This window comes from Belonocnema kinseyi, chromosome 5 (genome assembly GCF_010883055.1).
Source record: "Belonocnema kinseyi isolate 2016_QV_RU_SX_M_011 chromosome 5, B_treatae_v1, whole genome shotgun sequence".
Lineage (NCBI taxonomy): Eukaryota > Metazoa > Arthropoda > Insecta > Hymenoptera > Cynipidae > Belonocnema > Belonocnema kinseyi.
Genome location: NC_046661.1, coordinates 24,958,285 through 24,977,286, shown reverse-complemented (window position 1 = coordinate 24,977,286; position 19,002 = coordinate 24,958,285). Strand labels below are relative to the sequence as shown.

At 34.2% G+C, this 19,002-nt stretch overlaps 1 protein-coding gene across 2 annotated transcripts in view; it reads left to right on the top strand.

Annotated features, from left to right (window-relative positions):
• LOC117172855 (Bardet-Biedl syndrome 2 protein homolog) overlaps window positions 1-19,002 on the top strand; it is a 1,136,351-nt gene that overhangs the window by 434,662 nt on the left and 682,687 nt on the right. The gene's annotated exons all lie outside the window — the stretch shown is intronic.

The window sequence follows — 19,002 nt, the reverse complement described above, 5'->3', positions numbered from 1 at the left end:
ATCTTTTGGTGTATTATCCAATTAAATAATAAGTTCCCGTGAATAAATTAAAATACCATTAAATTCATTTAGTTATTTGCAAAAATTTACTACAATACTATATATTTTTATCTTGCTATTGATAGGGTATCTAATTTTAGTGCTTGATTTTTGTGAAGGGAAAATGTTACTTGGTCGATTATACTGTCACTCAAATATAATTCCGTCTCATAGGCGACAATTCGTTACTTATTAATTTTAAATGAGCCTGCACTCGACTTCACATGCGCAGTAAAACTTCCCGTCGGCAGGGCAAGTGCAGTACTTGCTGCTGATGAGTCTGGTATGGGGGGAAGAGTTAGCAGGTTGCTGTCAGAGAACGGTGACTGATCGTCGGCCCGATAGTTGCTTGACATGGTGGGAAGGTAATCACAAATGGATAACCCCTGCACCCATAATTCACATAAACGTGCGTAGCTATCCATCGTATGATAGAGCATTCTCATTAAGCCATCAAAATTTAAAATGGCCGTACCTCTGATGAAATAAATGTGCCCGTATACCCCTACAGTTTGCATGTCTTTTCGGTGTTTTCAAAAATTGTTCTGATTTTTTCTAAAGGCAGATGAATATTTGGCAACACTTTCGGGAGAAGTCAAGACCCGATATATAAAAAAAATGATTTAAAAAAATGAAAACTTTAATCCGTATACTCTTCCAGATATAGATTTTAGTGAAAACTTGAGTTCAGTGCCCTCAGTCACTATATTGCCTATATTGTCATATTTTATTCAATCTCACAGTTTTTACACCGCAAAAAAAGTGGGAGCATATAAAAGTTTAGAAGCTTATAAATGTTATGAAATTGATTTTATTGTGGATGTGAATTGCATGCAGTTCAACGGTACTTTTCTGCTTCTGATTCAGGCAAGCATAACAATTCAGTATTTTTGGTTTCAAATTAGTGTTTTTAATTAGAATTTATTATTTTCGATGAGTATGCAGACTAACATTATTGTATATTTCTGCGAAGCATGGCATTCGTTCTAACCCTACCCTAATAGCACGGGACGTGCCGGGAACGGCCTGGAATGTTTCGCGGGAACCTTCGGAACGTTCCAGGAATAGGTAAAAATAGATGCCATTTTCAAGTTTTAAGTACCGTATATACCACATTGCAATATGGTATCTACATCATAAACCAAAGTCAATTTTGACCTATCACTTACGGTTTATCGGATATTAATTAATAATAATAATAACAATAACCAACATTTATTCTTTGAACGTTCTAGTGAAACGTTCCTTGAACGATCCCAAGTGGCGGACATTTTACACGCTTAGGGAACGTTCCTGGAACGTTCCGAAGCTCGTTTAAATGGTCTGAAGGCTTTAAATTGTCCTTTTCGAAATTGAAATATGAATTTGATCATAAATAGCAAGCAGAAAAGCCATCTCAATAGAGTAGCCGATACTCACTCAGGATCCTTTGTTAAGCTTTAGTATTAAAATTTACAAATAGATTTTTTTATTTTAAAGATAACAGCCTAAAACATCATAATTATGAATCTAGTGATATCGATTATTACGAATACCTAACTTTTTGTTGTTGTAGATTTAAAATTGGAATGAATATAACGTATTTCGTGAATGGAATGAGATACGCTAAAACAGACAACATTGTTAAATTTAGCTCTAAAATAGTACATTAGTATATAAGTTATAATTACAAAGCATGTATAATGAAGAAATTCCGAGGAAAATCCATAAATTACCAAAAAAGTGTTAATAATTTTGTTTAAAAATTTTAAAGGGCGGTTGGTGACTTCCAGCTACTGTAAATAACTCTGCCCGCCCGGAACGTGACTATTACAATAGTACCATTATAGTTTAAACGTCGCATCACTCCTAAACGGACTCAAATCTGGATCCGTGACAAAAGGCCCAAACGACAAAGCGCCCGCCAATTTGAGTCGCGCTTGGTGAAAAAGGCTCGCTAATCAGAGAGCGAGTAGGGAAGTTGTTTAGGGGATTGATTAGAATTGTAACAAATAATGTAAGATTTTTGCCGCAATTTTGAATATTTTTGTCTGATTTCTTGCATACGTCATCTAAATATTGATACCTCGGTGGCCACAAAGCCGGTTTCTGTATACAATCTTTATATTTTGTTTATAAATAATATGGGAGAGAACAATGAAGGAAAATTTCAGTGACATTCAGTGTACCGTATGTGGATTCTCGAGGCACTCTTCATCGACCCTCGTAAAACTCATCAGGCGGACTCCCTGGAGCGCAGTGAATTGCTCGTAAATCTTGACCCTTTCATTCTTCTGAGATGCAGACCAGTTAAAAAACTGAAATCAGGAAGTTATGATTTGATTCAGTTTTAATTAGCAGAATTAGTTTATTGGCATAATTTGAAGAAATTGAAAAAAAGATTCATAAAGATCGGTTAATATTTACAGTAATTATAGTAACATTGAACTATATACAAAAGTGCACCCTTTGCCGAAAACTTGACATCTACTCCCTCAGTCTGAATAATGAGTAATCAATCAATAGGTACTGATTAAGAAGTCTTATTACATAACTGCTACATAGGAAAAAGTGCTGATCAGTCGAAAGGAATTCTAAATTTTAATTCCTATAACTGTCTTAAATCAATTACAAGAAAGAACACGTTTCTCGATGAATGAAATTATAAATATGACGTTCCATTTTTAGTTCAAAATGCTGAAATTACTAAATGCATACATTGAGAACAAAAACTGTATGGCTCGATCATAGATATTTTTCCTGACAGAACGACAATTACTTTTACGAATGAAGCAAAGACCGGACGAATTTCAATGAAAATACCTTCTACACTGGAAGTATTCGAAGTTATTCGAAGTCAATAAGACTTCTTAATCAGTATTTTTTAATTGAATACTCTGTGACGGTCTAAGCACTTCAATTATAAGCAAACAAATAATTTCAATATCTGCCATGGATCCTTAAATCCATGCAGTACTTTATTCAAGAAAACAAGAGATGAGTTTTACAGCCTTGTCGTAGCGAAGGTACACTTACAACTGCCGCAGCTTTCGGGTCTGCATGGTGGGTCCCATTCCAGGAGGACTTCCCTTACCCAGTCTAACATACAAAAGAGTCTATTTCAGGAAAACCACATTCCTTTTACGAAACCTGTTACATCCCTAACGCTAGATTATTCTTACTCCTGGAAGAACTCAACTTTTACGCCTTAGCTTGACCATTCGATTTTCTACTAATGGTTCCGTGGATGTTATATTGGAATCAATTCCTGATACAGAAGGTGCGGAAGGAACGTACGTGACTAGGTGTGGCGGTGTTACATTATTAGTTACGTTATTCGTAGTGCATCATATTTTTACACACACGTTAGGCATACATCTTTTTATTAATTGCACTATACCGCATTTATATAAAACAAAGAAAACACTAGTTATAACTGAGAGATAGCTTAGATAGGTGTATTTATCATGCGCTTTTTCGGTCAAAGATCGAGTACGTCTATCGGTCTGGATTCTATTCAGCGAATTTTCTATTTCATCTAGTGTTTTACTAGAATCAGTTAAAGTTTCAGGAATAATTTGTTTTTGCAATGGAAACAGATGATCTTTCAAAAGATCGAGCTCAGCTGAAGAAAATGGTATTGTTATATTCTTCCTGTAGCTAGTATGTTTTGAAAATTTTAATGTTTCTTTAATTTGATTATAATAGACTCGGAGTTAAGAACGCAGTTTTCGCTTGATGGGATCAGATTCGCCTCGCGAATGACAACTTCTTTACTCTCGCCGGGACAGTTAACACTTAACGAAAGTTCGTTTTCGGGTATTAAAATGTAACCCTGATTACTAGCCAAAGTTATGTATGTTAACAATTCAATTTTGAACGGAGATACCTGGCACATCTTGTAATCCAATGTTTTGATACTGGCTCTAATGATTTGATTTTCGCATGTGTGCGTTTCTAAGATGAGGTAAGTTGGTTGTAGCCGTTGACAGATTTTAATTTTGTCGTAGTTCTTACAGTCTTTTAACAACTTCTTATCAGTTGGTAAGTAAACAATTTTTTCTTTGTTAATTAGTATGCACTTATTTTGGGGAATCGGTGCTACAAAGTTTAGACCCCTTTTTTGTGAAATAGTAATTAAATATTGGACTTGAAATTGATCGACTTCTAGTACAGGTATTTTGGTGGAATATAGTAATTTACCGTCGAATACCATAATTCCGATTTCGCTGATATCAATGATGTACTGGTAATTTGTATCCTTCAAAGGGATTGGATATTTTACGTTAAGTTTTTCTTCAAATTCTTTAAGTTCAACAATCAAAATTCGTGGTGTTAACAATCACGGATTAATGATACCATGCTTGCCATCATTGATAGCACCGATTATTAAATTTACATCTCTATTTAATTCATCTATAATCATGGTACACATAGTGACTTGATTTGCTATGAATACATTTTAAGTGTAATTATTAATTTGATCTTTCATCTTATGGAAAATGTAACTGTTTTGTTTACTGTATTCCATCATTATGTCAAGCCCGTATGATGCTGAGTTTAATAAGGTTTTGATTATCCTCATTTGATTTGAAATGCTGCTCGCAAGGATTTTATTATCTTCATACAATTTGTCAATTTCTGAATTGATGTAGGCCAAGTCACTCTCGCTCAATGTGTCGAACAATGTTTTAGAAATGGTACCTACTACGTTTATTAGTCCGCGTTTTTGTCTGTTGATTCCTAACAGTTTATCTAATAAATATTTTTGCGTTTCTAATCTATTAATTCTACCGCCTAACATATTTAGTTCAAATTTTTCGCTACAATCTGTTTCGCACGTCAAAGAAGTTGTCTGATACAACTTACGCAGTTGGTGAAACCGGAGTTCAATTTTGGATGTATCGATGAATGTGTATAAATGCCAAGTTGTGTAGTACAGTCTTGCCGGGCCAAGGTTCTCGGCGAAAATCATCACATCATTGAGTGAGGTAAAGGTGACATTGGCCAGGACGGCGAGAAAGATTAGAAAGAGCAGAAAGGAGAGCATGCTTCTTCGATTACGCTGAAATTTGATACAATTTCCGTGTTATTGATAGTACAATTTCAGTCGGTTAGCATGCACGATATAGTTTGGTATATCGCAAACGATTTCATGATTAGTTTCGCCTATTCTCCTGACAATAGTGTAAGGGCCTAACCATTCTCTTTCCAGTTTGGGGGCTTTACTGTCGTTGTGTAAGAGAACAGAATCGCCGGGTTCGAATATAGAGTTGGTGCGTACAATTTTAGCGTCTTGTTGATGTTTCAGACGCTTCTGCGTCTTTCCTATAGCAGATTTCCCTTTTTTGAGATACCCTTCGTGACGCCTCTTCCACATATCTAATATTTCCTGATATGTTAATGAGCTCGTGGTAGCTAGTGCAGACGGTAAGTTGGCTTTTCTGCCGAAAGTCATCTCAAACGGTGTCAGGCCTGTGCTCTCGTGGACAGCTGTATTGAAAGATAAGCATACTAGATTTAGATTCTGATCCCATTCAGTTTCATTATCTGACATGTATGTTTTTAGTAGTTCCATCAGAGAAAATGTAGATGTAGTGATCCAGTAAATTAGTCAATATAGTCTAGCTCGTTGTCTCCTTTAAAGGAATCAGGATAATATATTTAGTGAGGACGTCCTGGATGGATAGGATGTACTTATTTCCGCATTGCGTTACGCCCAGTGGTCCAACTATATCCATTGCGATTTTCTCGTTTGGATCCGTCGGTATTTCTGGAATTACGGCTTCTACTTTGGGTCAGATTCGGGTCATTTTTTCCTGTTGGCAAGTTCGACATTTCTTAATAAAGTCAATTGCATCCTTGTCCATGTCCTCCCAAGAAGTTTGTTAACGTAACCTTTGGATGGTATTTGTTTTCGCCAAAGTGGCTGGTCGCTTAGTTTCCATGTGCCTCTCTTAGTAGATCTTGTTTTTCTTCCTCGTTTAATAGTTTGTCAGGTCGCTCACAGAGGAAAAACTCATGTTCTGTAAATTTTGTTTGCAGAAGCAAATTCAACATATCTCGAATGCGTACCCTCTCGATATTAGTGATTAGCGGATCTTCCATGTGAAACTTCAATATCTTCCAGTTTTTAGTAGTTGCGAAGTCTTTTACCTTAGCGTATATTAATTTCATCCAAGCTTCTTCATTGTAATCTGGCAGTTGTATTCGCAACAACAAGAAGATATTTATCTTGCTGATTTTAATCCAGTTTTTTCCGCCAGCTACGGGTTTGATTTTCAGCTTGCCCGGCCTGCGATCCATTTTCCAAGAAGAGTATTCTTTGAAAAATTCCTTTTCGTCTTTTAGTTTGTGGATTCTTAACCTTGTTGCGATGGGTTGATTAACTTGATTTGCTGTTTCTCCCTCTACAAATGCTTCTGGGTTAGAGCAAATCTCCTCAGTTTCTGAGTCATTATTGTCGGTAATGGTCTCGTCATCAGATTCTGGGTTATTCACATCAGCATCGTCTTCCGTGTTTGCAGTTAAATTTTCTGAAATATTTTCCAGTTGCTTGATTGGATGCATTCGGGAGAGTGCATTAGCCGTGGTATTGTCCTTGCCTTTCTTTTACTCAATCACGTACATATATCCTTCAAGGTGTAGTCTCCAGCTTAGCAACCTTGATGAAGGATCTCTCACATTGAAGAGCCACTTAAGGGCTTGATGATCCGTCTGTATTATGAACTTTCGTCCCAATAAATGTTCCCGTAGTCGTCTGATTTAACAAACAATCGCTAGAAGTTCCTTCTCTGTAATTGTATAGTTTAACTCTGGTGCGTTTAATGTTGTTGAAATATAACAAACGGGGTGTCCTTTTTGAGATAAAATTGCTCCTAAACCTACATTGCTAGCATCTGTGGTCAATGTAAATGTTTCATTGTAATCTGGATATTTTAATACGGGGGAGGAGCAAAAACAGTCTTTTAATTCTAGAAAGCTTTTCTCACAGGCTGAAGTCGACTCGAAACGTTAATCCTTTTTTGTCAGTTCTGTCAATGGTTTTGCTATAGTTGAATAGTTTTTTATAAATTTACGATAATATCCGCATAATCCTAAGAAGGACATTACTTCCTTTCTATTTGTTGGTCTTTTAAAATTATTAACCGCTGACATTTTATTCGGGTTAGGCTTCACTCCATCAACAATGTGACTATGTTTTCGTTGTGTTCTTGTATTGTTTTTCCAAACACGACAATGTCATCCAGGTAAACAAAGCAAATTTTCCCGATTAGCCCTCTTAGTGCCGTATCCATCATTCTTTGGAATGTAGCAGGGGCATTCTTTAGACCGAAAGGCATACGGTTCAAATGGAAATGTCCCTCAAGTGTAGAAAAGGCAATGTACTTTTTGGAATCAGCGTCGATTACCGGAAGTGGATACGCATCTTGATCGGTTTTCTCGTTCAACTTCCTGAAGTCGACGACTAGTCTCCACTTAGTCTTTTCTGAGGCGTCTCGCTTCTTTGGGACCACCCAGAGGGGTGAGTTAAACGGTGAGTTTGATTCTTCTACTATTTTTTTTGTAAGCATTTCGTTAACTTGATTGAAGATTTCTTCACGATGACATTCTGGATGGCGAGGCTGATGTAAGTTTATTCTTTTTTCATCTTTGAGCACAATTTTATGAGAAGCTGAACTTGTACATGGAAGAGAATCGCACGGTAGTGAAAAAATGTGGTGATAAGACGTGGTAATTTTTTCAATCACTTCTCTGTGTGATTCTTCCATATATTGCAACCGTAGATTTTCCTGTCGTAATTTTAACCTCGCTCTAAGTTCCACCATCTCTTTTTCGGTTTCGTTGCTGATAGGAATGATAGTCTGTGAGTTTTCAATTCGATAAATGGAATCAGGAACGTGAAAGTTATTTTCTATAAGTACATGTCCTTGTTTTCTACCTGTTTCTATTGTGATCATTTTTACAGAATTTCTCGGTATGACTATTCCGTCCCTTTCCAGTGGTTTATCATCGAGCTGAAGAATCTTGTTGGATAAATTAAATTTGTAAGAATATAAAAATGGAACTCCTATAATTCCGTCTTCTCGTAACGGAAAGTTGTTAGGAATGATTATGAAGTTATGTTCCTTGCCCTGCAACTTAAGTACGGTTACTTCCTCGGTTTGGTGTTTATCGTTTCCCACAGAAAATGTTGTTCTCAATTGTTGTCGTGATTGATGTTCCGTAAGCATTTTACCCTTAATCAAGTTTAAGAAGGCTCCACTGTCCACTAATAACTGGGCTAATCCTCTGGTTCCATGCAATTGTCCTCTAATAGAGTACAGTCGTCCGGAGATAGCGAATACTCTGTGTTCAGTGTCCGCTGCTCGCTTTCGCTCTTCTCGAAATGCTCTTTGTTCGAGTTTTCTACCTGGAGTTGGTTCACTCGGATGGTGGTCGGGACGATGACTGTCCTTTTTGAAAATTTCTCATTTTCGTGTAACATTGTGCTTTCTGGTGACCTACATTTTTACAGTATCCGCAGAATAACTGCAATCTCTGTTGAAGGGGCATTGAGTGATTTGGAGGATTATTTATTGAGGGATGTTTGGTTGGATTTGAGTTCATCGGTTTCGGGTACTGGGACATTGCTGGTCTATTTGTCCTAGGAGGCAAGCTTTGATGGGTGTTTATTCTACCTTGGTTTCTCTCCTTGAACCAGACTTCTGATTCTAGAGCTTCCTGCTGAGCTTAATTTAAAGTAGTCGATTTCAACGGTCTTACTTGAGTTCCTATCTCCTCTTTCAGGTTCATTATGTACTTTTTAACAGCCGATTTTTCCTCTGCCTGTAAAGCTAATTGCCTAATCGTGTTATTTAGATGTTCATTTTGAACTGTGTAATTTAATTCATTAAATTGTTGCCTCAATCTGAGTTTATAATTTTGTACTGATTCTGAGGGAGCTTGTTTTATTCCCTCGAGTTTCGACCGACTTAATTCGACTGAACTAATTATTCCGACGTTTTGTCGAAGCGCTTCGAAGAGTTCTACGTAAGTTCTAATAGAGGTGATTCGGATAGCCCGTTTTGCTTGGTCGGTGATTTTCTCCGCTATAATGAAATCCAATAACAACTCTTCTTGGGAGCAACATCCTTGTGCACGTTCCACCATTGAAATAAAGTCTTCCACTCCACAATCATCACTACCATTTAAAACTTCTACGGTTCTGATCATTTCTTTAGCAGCAATTAAATGCAAAGAATCTACGTTTGTTGACAAATTTCGCCTACTTGCGGGACTGGGAGCTCTTTCTGGTGGTCTATCCCATGGTTTCGCCTACATAAGGATTCACGAAAATTACTTTCTTCTTTATTTCTATTTTCGGGAGACGCGCATGGGGATCCGTCTTCCGTCCCTATTAAATTGTTATGCCTTGCTATTATGTTTATTTCGTTCGCTCTTTTACCGTTTTCTAAATTTAATCGTCTGATACCTTCTTCCATTAACGGTAACTTGTCCAATATTATTTGAAGCGGGTCTGAGTTGTTATCCTGATTTAGATTTTCTTGACATATTGTGACTGAAGTTTGATTTTCTTCAATTTCGTATTACTTCTTACTTGTACAATCACTATTTCACACGCCGTTTATTAAAGGAAGAAGCCGCGTATCACTTCTTACTTGTACAATCACTACACATGACGTTCAACAAAGAAAAAAGCCGCAAATCACTTCTTACTTATACAATCATTATTTCACACGTCATTTATTAAAGAAAGAAGCCGCGTATCACTTCTTACTTATACAGTCGTCAATATTAACTTACGCAATACGTTGACAGTCTCTAGAGCAGTTGAGGACCGCTGACAGGATGCGAGGGAGGATGTTGGTGTTGGCTGGATGCAGGTTGAACGTATTTTCTTTCACTCGTAGGTGGCCGGGAAATTCTTCAACTACCGCGGTGTCAGTGGTATGATGAAATTAAAAAAAACTTGACCGCACTGTAATTCCGGTAGGAATTCGGTGCTTTTAGATCCCAAAAGAATGACGTATCGATTCAAAGGAATCCTGGAAGGATCGCCAAAATTTATGTGACGGTCTAAGCACTTCAATTATAAACAAAAAAATAATTACAATATCTGTCATGGATCCGTAAATCCATGCAGTACTTTATTCAAGAAAACAAGAGATGAGTTTTACAGCCTTGCCGTAGCGAAGGTAAACTTACAACTGCTGCAGCCCTCGGGGCTGCAGGGTGGGTCCCATTCCAGGACGCCTTCCGTTACCTAGTATAACATTTAAAAGAGTCTATGTTAGGAAAACCACATTCCTTTTATAAAACCTGTTACAACTCATTATTCAGAATGAGGGTGTAAATGTCAAGTTTTCGACAAAGGGTGCACTTTTATATATAGTTCAATCTTTCTGTAATGACTGTAAATATGAACCGATTTTTATGAATCTTTTTTTCAATTTTTTCAAATTATCCCAATAAACTAATGCTGCTAATTAAAACTGAATCAAATCATAACTTCCTGAGTTCAGTTTTTTAACTGGTCTACATCTCAGAAAAATGAAAGGGTCATGATTTACGAGCAATTCACTGTGCTCCAGGGAGTCCTCCTAGTGAGTTTTACGAGGGTCGATGAAGAGTGCTTTGAGAATCCACATACGGCTACACTGAGAGTCATTCACATTTTTCTCCATCGTTCTCTCTCATTTTATTGTTGAACAAAATATAAACATTTTATCCAGAAACCGGCTGTATGGCCGCCGAGGTATCAATATTTAGATGACGTATGCAAGAAATCAGACAAAAATATTCAAAATTGCGGCAAAAATCTTACATTATTTTTTACAATTCTAATAAATCACCTTAATGGTTTTTCAGTTTATAATATTGTCTCACCGTAGACAAAGAAAAACACTACTTTTAGATATTAAGAGATGGCGCTGTTTGTACTAATTTGATTAAAATATGTTTGTTGATCCTGTGTTTGAGTTTAAATTTGTTTACGAGATTTTTAATAAGTCTAAAGATATTATTCTGCTATGTATTAGCGATATAATAATTATATCATATAAATTGGTGTAAAAAATAGTTTGTGGTTAAGTTGATGTATAACGCAGTTTGATATAATATTTCTCCAATGTTTTGAATAATAATATAATATGCTGTCATGCAAAATACCAAACACCGATAAAAAGAAGAATAAAGAACGAAGCTTTTTACTTTTAATGACACTTAAAAGAAGTACAAGAATGAAAAAAAAAACGGTTTTTAATCTTTAATTACAACGATAACATGCATGCAAGTATGGCGCAAACTATTTTGTACATAAATTTATATGATGATTTTTCTATCACTCATGCTAGAATAATATCTTGAAACTCATAAAAAATCTCGTAAAAAATGTCGAACACAAACAGAAGCTCAACAAGAATTTTTTAAATGAAATTGGTGCAAGTAACGCCATCTCGTAATAGCACAAAGGAGTGCTTTTCTTTGTCTACAGCCAGAGAATATTACAAAGTGAAAATTAATTAACCAAGCCTCTACTCGCTCTCTTTTTCGCGGGCTTTTTTCACGAAGCCCGACTTTAATTGACGGTATCTTTGTCGTTTGGGCCTTTTGTCACGGATCCTCAAGTCTCTCAGACTATGTCTACAGACGAAATCATTCAAATCGAGCGTACAGATACCCTGAAACAGGCCAGACTTGTTCGCCATAGTATATTCTGAGTATCGGTAGGGAATGTACATTATCAAATTCCACTGCTAATGTAAAATACGATGGCAGTTTTTATTGAAATTTTGAGATTATGAGTAGTCTCTGGCTAGAGAGATCTGCTCGCACCCAGGAAATAAAAATCCATTCAATTGCATTTTAATGAGTTTTGAGGTCTTCTGAATAGCGTATCTGTCACTGAAATTCCAGATACCCGCCTATAGCTTAGAGTGAGTTTCGAATGGGAAACCGGCTTTTTTAATCGGCACGTAATTTTTTTCTCGTACCCATTCAATAGCGATTATGAATCAGCATTAACCAATAGAGGAACAATAGTTCCGATAGAAAATTATCAATTTAAATAGTTTAAATTATTTATTAAAAACTAGTTCAATGGGAAACTTTCAAGAAAATCCTGGCATTCCCACAGTTTACTTTCATTTATAGATTATTTATTTTTAGGCATTTTAATATTTTGTTGAACATTGTTTTTCATATATTTGCATCACCCATCTGAATATTGAAAATTTATTTATATATTTAACACAACAAGAACTAAATTTTGTCTTTTAATTTACGTTTATAAATTCTCGTTATCACTGAAAGTAAAAAATGAATACGTTACATTCTGTAAGTTATATGAAACTTCACATTTACCTAATATCAATTTCAAATTCACAAGAACTATCACCCTCAATTTATTTTATAGAAATTACCTGAAACAAAAATGCGGGTATTGAATTTCTAAACATTTGGATGTTTGTGATGCAAATTGATATGAGGAAAATGCAGAGTTCGTTTCTAACACGTGGACTCCCTGCAGCCATTAGCATGTGCACTGAATAATTAAAATGTCACTGATGCTTAATTGAATATAAACCTAATCATTTTTGCACAAAATAATTTATTGAAAATTATTCGAAAAAAGAGTTAAAACTAAAATATTCATTAAGTTTAGAAATAAATTGTCGTATCAATTATAATATTTAACAATATTACTTAACTCGAATTTCTTTAATTTCTGTTTAATCACAATTGTCCTGATCAAATGTGTTACTACACACTTCACATTCGAAAGAATTAATTCTTTAGAATTTTAATCTACATATTCTACTCAGTTAAACATAACCTGAGGTGACATACCATTGGCAGATTCACGCTTATTGAAAATTGCTGCGTGTGCATCGTATTTTCACTATTCGTTGTGATCCTTTAAGAACTTCATTTCATATTGAATCTCAACTCATTCATGTGTACATTAATAAATCGTTAAATGCCCATAGGAATCAGTTCAGATTAGTCAGTCTCATTCAACTCTATTCACTAAGCATTTTAACAAATGTGGAATGGCAGATTTAAAGCACCGCGCGCAGGTGACCGATTAAAAATATGACCAACCGATTGCATTTTTGTTCTTTCAATCTTCAGATGTCAGGTGCGCAAATCAAACCGACTCGATTTTTGTCGGTTCTTTTTTCCTGGGCAGAATTAGAAAACTCAAGTGTTATCATTAAAAAGTTTTAAGATTGCATTCTTTTTTCTCACTTTAATGTGAGTAAGTGGTATGTTTACAAAATTCTATGAAAATTATATTTTTCTATTACAATTTACGATAAAAGCACGTCTTGAAAAACCACGAAAATTGAAGACTTTCCGTAATATATTTTGTTGAAAATTTAAAAAAATTTTTTTTATTTATCTGCTATATCATCAGAGATTGTACCTTACCGACAGTAGATCAACCCTCCACACCATGAAGGCAAAAAATCTACACAATATCGATCAAGTTAAGAATCTTCAATAACAGAAAAATGCTTAACGTCTTAATAAGACTAGATGGAAAATAATATTTATAAATTAAAATTATTTCTTGAAAAAAAGATCCTACTCCATCTTCACTCCATTGGGAATCGAACCACACAACTTCTGATTTCCGGTCAGGGTGTTTTCCAATTAAGCTATTAGAATGATCAGAATAAGAACTCTTAATTGAAGAACATAACGCTAATTTTTAGCTAGGTGTTAATGGTACAAGTAATTATTTTTAAAAATTTTTAATTTATCTGCTATATCATCAGAGATTGTACCTTACCTACAGTAGATCAACCCTTTTTTTCATCTTTTTTTAAGAAATAATTTTAAATTGTTGAAAATTTGTTCTTTTTGGTAGAAATCGAATCTTCTTGATCGGGGCAAATAAATAAAAATTCCTCAGGATAGATTAGAGATTTTTGAAATTGGTGTTTTGCAACTTTTTGCATTGGGAAAAATGTTGATTTTTCGTAGTTCTTTGAGTCGTACGTTTTCGTAATTTGTCATCGAAAAATATGTATTTTTAATAAATTTTCGTAAAAGTAAAACTTATTTAAATTATTCTGCGAGCAGATCGCTCTCGCCGGAGACTGCTTCTAGACACAAGATCTCAATAAACTACCATCGCATTTTACATCAGCAATGGAATTTGATAACATAAATTGAAATTAATGCCATACTACACAGGAATATAATTTTAAACTAAAAATACTGTATTGATATGATACACTAACCTCGCACAGAAGCAGGAAAGTACCATTGAACTGCTTGCACTTCACTTTCACCCCAAAACCAGCTCCATAAAACGTATAACCTTCCAAATTTTTACATGCTTTTACTTGTTTTGCAGTGCAAAAACTGAGATTGACAAAAAATATGACACTATTTCCGTTATAGTCAACGGTTGCACTGAACTACTTTTTTTACTAAAATCTATATCTCAAAGAGCATACGGATCGAAGTTTTTGTTCTTTTTCCAATTTCCTGATATATTGGGTCTTGATATATCTCGACAATTTTGCAGAATATTGACTCTATCTTCCGACAAAACAAAAACAATTTTTAAAAAATCCGGCAACACATGCAAACCATAGGGGAATACATGGACTGTTATTCTGTTGATGACTGCTCGGAGTGCTTGAAGTCACAAGTGAGAATGCTCTATTGTCAGTCATCGTTACGCTCCACCTTATTTTATATGCTGTAAAAAATCGAAAAATTTACTAATTATAATGGTAAACTTACAAACAAAAAATTGGAATAATTTTAATGCTCTATTTATGGGATGAAAACCAGTTTCAGATTAGAAGATACGATAACTATTGCAACTTTAGCGCTTTTAGACAAACACTTTACGCACGGCGATATAAAATTACTATTTCTACTTGATGTGTCGCTTTCAGAGTATATAATAAACGCACCTACTTTTAGACCGTTTTATTTTTGGACGCTGCTAAAAGTATATAAGCTGTTAAAAATTCTTTTCGGGAGTATAATTTAAATTTCTAGAATTGGAGAATCTGCGCGACTCTGGGTCCTCAACCATCCTCGAACTGCAGTGAGTATTGTGAATGAAGTTTGTTTTAAAATATACAATATTTGGGTTTGCCTGAGTTACTAAAAAGGCATTATTTATATCTGTATAAAACAATTGATCAATGAAGGTTAGTAAAGTACAATATTTAAGTCTGATTCATGTGGGAATAACAGCAAAAGTCTGAGGTTTGGTTGGCGTCTTTACAAAGATAGTTAATTACAATTTCTGCATTCACACAGATCGCAACTGTCAAAAATATACTTTTGAAAATGGCATTTAAATGTGCTGTTGTAACAATAAGCAATATTTTTTTAATTTACAGTCATGAATCACCAGAAATTTGACAACATTCATATAACGACGGCAACAACGCTTTAGACTTTTTTTATACCAAGAATTATTTTTTAATTTTCACATATACTTTAATAAATCAGCTTGTTTATTATACGAATAAACAATATTTGGAAGCAATAGTAATGATCTATGATCAAATTGATAAGACCAATTGTGCTGCTATACTTTTTTTCTTACTAAAAATCATTTTTAATTTTTATGCGAAACTAAAAATTACTTCTTTGATTAATTAAAAACTGGAATTGATTACTTAAGCAACAATTTTAATATCTTTGAATACTACAATAACCTTCTGAAAATTCACAAATTCTTCTAAAATTATCACTAATTTGCCATAAAAATTACATAAACTACTAACTGATAACTCATTGTAATTTTACAGAATCTAATTGGAAGGTTATATAACCTAAAAGTCAAATACCAATAGGCGGCATCACTATTCAGACAAATAAAGCATTCAAGCGAAGGAATAGTATCCCTGTAAGTTTAAAGCGGGGTGCGCGATTTCTAAGAGATTGCTAAAGGCGTTCAACCAAGAAAATACGCGTGAAGTATGCTGGAAACGGTTCACAAACAATCGCGTGCGATCTGTCGCTCAGCTGCGGTGCGAGCTGCTTACGTACCGTTCCCTTTTGGACCGCCGCTCGAGAAGCAGAAGTTTGCGACATTGCAACATGTACCCCAAAAAAAAAAATTGAAAAAAAGATTCATAAAAATCGGTTCATAATGTCGCAATGTTGCATTGCGGTTGCATTACACGTCGGTTGGATATTTCCTCAGGTAAAACATTTTTCAAAAATGTGGAGGTCAATCCTGTAGTAAATTTCAACGAGAAATTCAGTGGTATCCTTCATTTTGACCTTGAAGTTGACCTTGATGACTTTCTGAAGGTCACCTTTGTTTTTTTAAATGGAAACCCCCTTTTTTCATCTGAAATCGATAGAGCGGAAAATTCTATATTGAGGTACGTACCCAAGTCATAGGTTAATTGTAACGTTCAAGGTCAGTTAGAGGTTATTTGAAATTAACAAAGTTTTACAAGAGATCAGTGTAATTCCTGAAGTAAATTTCAACCAGAAATTCATTGATGAGCTCTGTATTGATCTTGGTGATGATCTTCAAGGTTTTTTCCAAGCAGTTTACGTTTACGTTTAGCATTACCCAGGAACAACGACGTGGAAGTAGTAAATTCTGTTCCCTTTGGGGTACTTGATTAGCGTGAGTCCTCTTGCCTCTCACGTTTCGGGGTGCTTGATTAGCATGAGTTCCCTTGCCTCTCACGTTTCGTGGTGCCTGATTAGCGTGAGTCCACTTGCCTCTCACGCTTCAGTGAAGATGTTCGAACTGAAAAGCTTGAGTTTCTTGACAAAAAGCTATGCGATTTTAAAAATGAGTTACAGCATTACGAATCATCTCCCTATCAATCAAAGTAGCCTGTTGCAGAATCCGATTCTACAATTCATCTAAGCTTTGCGGTTGTGTTGAGTATACTTTTCTCTTTAAATAACCCAAAAGAAAATAGTCGAGAGGCGTCAGATCAGGAGATCTAGCAGGCAAATAAAAGAGTTACATTTGTATTTAAAAGAAAGCAATTTTACTAACAAATGTTACATTTTTTTACAAATTAATGAATTTTTAACTAAAATAATGAATCTTTAACTGGAATAATTGAATTTCCAAGCTATTAGGTTATTTTTTAACTTAAATGACGAAATATTTAACTAGAATAAGTGAATTTTTGACCAAAGAGATGAATTTGTAACTGTGTATTATTTAACTGGAATAGATCTATTATAAACTAAACAAATTCAATTTTCACAAAATAGTTTAACTTTTAACTGGAATAGTTTAATTTTAAACCAAAAATAGGGATTTTAAAGCAAGAAGATTAATTTTCAAACAAAAAGATAATGAAATTGAATAGTTAAATTTTCATTTTAATCAAAGTCATGTCAAAAAAAGATAAATTTTTAATTAAAATAATCGAAAATCAAGCAACGTAAAGGATTTTCAACTAAAATAATGAATCTTCAATCCCAATGTATCAATTTTAAAACAAAGAGATGAATTTTTAAGAGAAAGAGATCATTTGCTCACCAAAAATTTAATAGTTAAATTTCAGTTAATAAAATGAGTGCTCAACGAAAGAGTTACATTTGTAATATAAATATTTTACCAAGTGATACTTTATATTGAATATTTATATTTTAACCAAAAAGATAAATTTGTTAATAAGATGGTTAATTTCTACAAAAAAGAATAACAATTTTGAAATGTGAAAGCTTTGTTTGTCCCGTTCCTACACAATTTTTGCCTACACAAATTACATTGTATGCGAGTACACTGATTCTATTTCTCCTACAGAAGACTTTTTCTATGAAAAAACTTTTTCTACACAGATCATTTTCTACACATTTTTCTCTACATTTTCTATGCAGAATAAAATAGTCACATTTTGTTCTCAAGATAGTCTCTACATAACATATTCAAAAAAGTACATACAATATTTTTTACAAAAAGTAGATCCCACACAAGATGAAATAAATATAGTTTTAATTGAAATCTTGTTTCTGCAACACATCAAATATTCTGAGTTAACGCACACATGAATATTCCACACACAAGGATTAAGTATGAAACGTTTCCTACATAAAACATGTTTTAAATTGTGTAGGAACAGCGTTGCTCTTAGTTCTTGTATGTACAACATGCCTGTTTATCTTCACTCCGAATATTTGGTATATAGCAGTAACAAGATTTAAATCAGAACTATAATCATTTCATCTTGTGTAGGATCTACTTTTTGTAAAGAATATTTTATGCAGGAAATATTGTATGTAGAATAATTTAGTGTAGGATAAATATAATAGTATTAAATTCTGTGTAGGAAAAGTTTTGTGCAGGAAAAATCTGATCAATATAATTGTGTACAACAAATTTTGTGAAGAACAAAACAGTGTAGGAACAGCACTTTCATTTTCAGCAAAAGAGTTTCACTTTCAACTAAGTAATTTAATTTTTATCTGAAAAAGATTAATTTTGAATCAAAAACGTAGTATTAGATATTTCAAACTGCAAAATAAGACTTTTCAACATATGTTGATTTTCCAAGTAAGAAATATTTTTTAATAACAGAGAAAAAATTTCGCAGAAATTTTTGAATTATAAAGAAAATAAATTAATTTTCAATTAGGTACTTGAATTTTAAAATGAAACGGTCAATCTTTAAAGAGAAATAGAATAGTGAAATTTCATTTAACGAAATTAATTTTAAACAACAACAAAAAGAAAGAGTTTTCAAGAAAATATTTAAATGCGGTAATAAATATAAAGCACTTTTTATAAATGAAAAATCATTGCTATTCAATGTGATATCGAAAGATAAAAAGAAAATGAAGCACGCTCTGGACAAAATTCCCTGACACAAGTTTTAGCACAAGTTTAGTTTTAGCACAAGTTTAATTTGTTTGAATTTAAATGTTGCGGTGCTCCTGTCCTCAAATTTTGGCCGATATCATTAGTTCGTTTCGAGCGATATGTTTCGAAAGATCGTGAAATGCTTTAAAAATGAA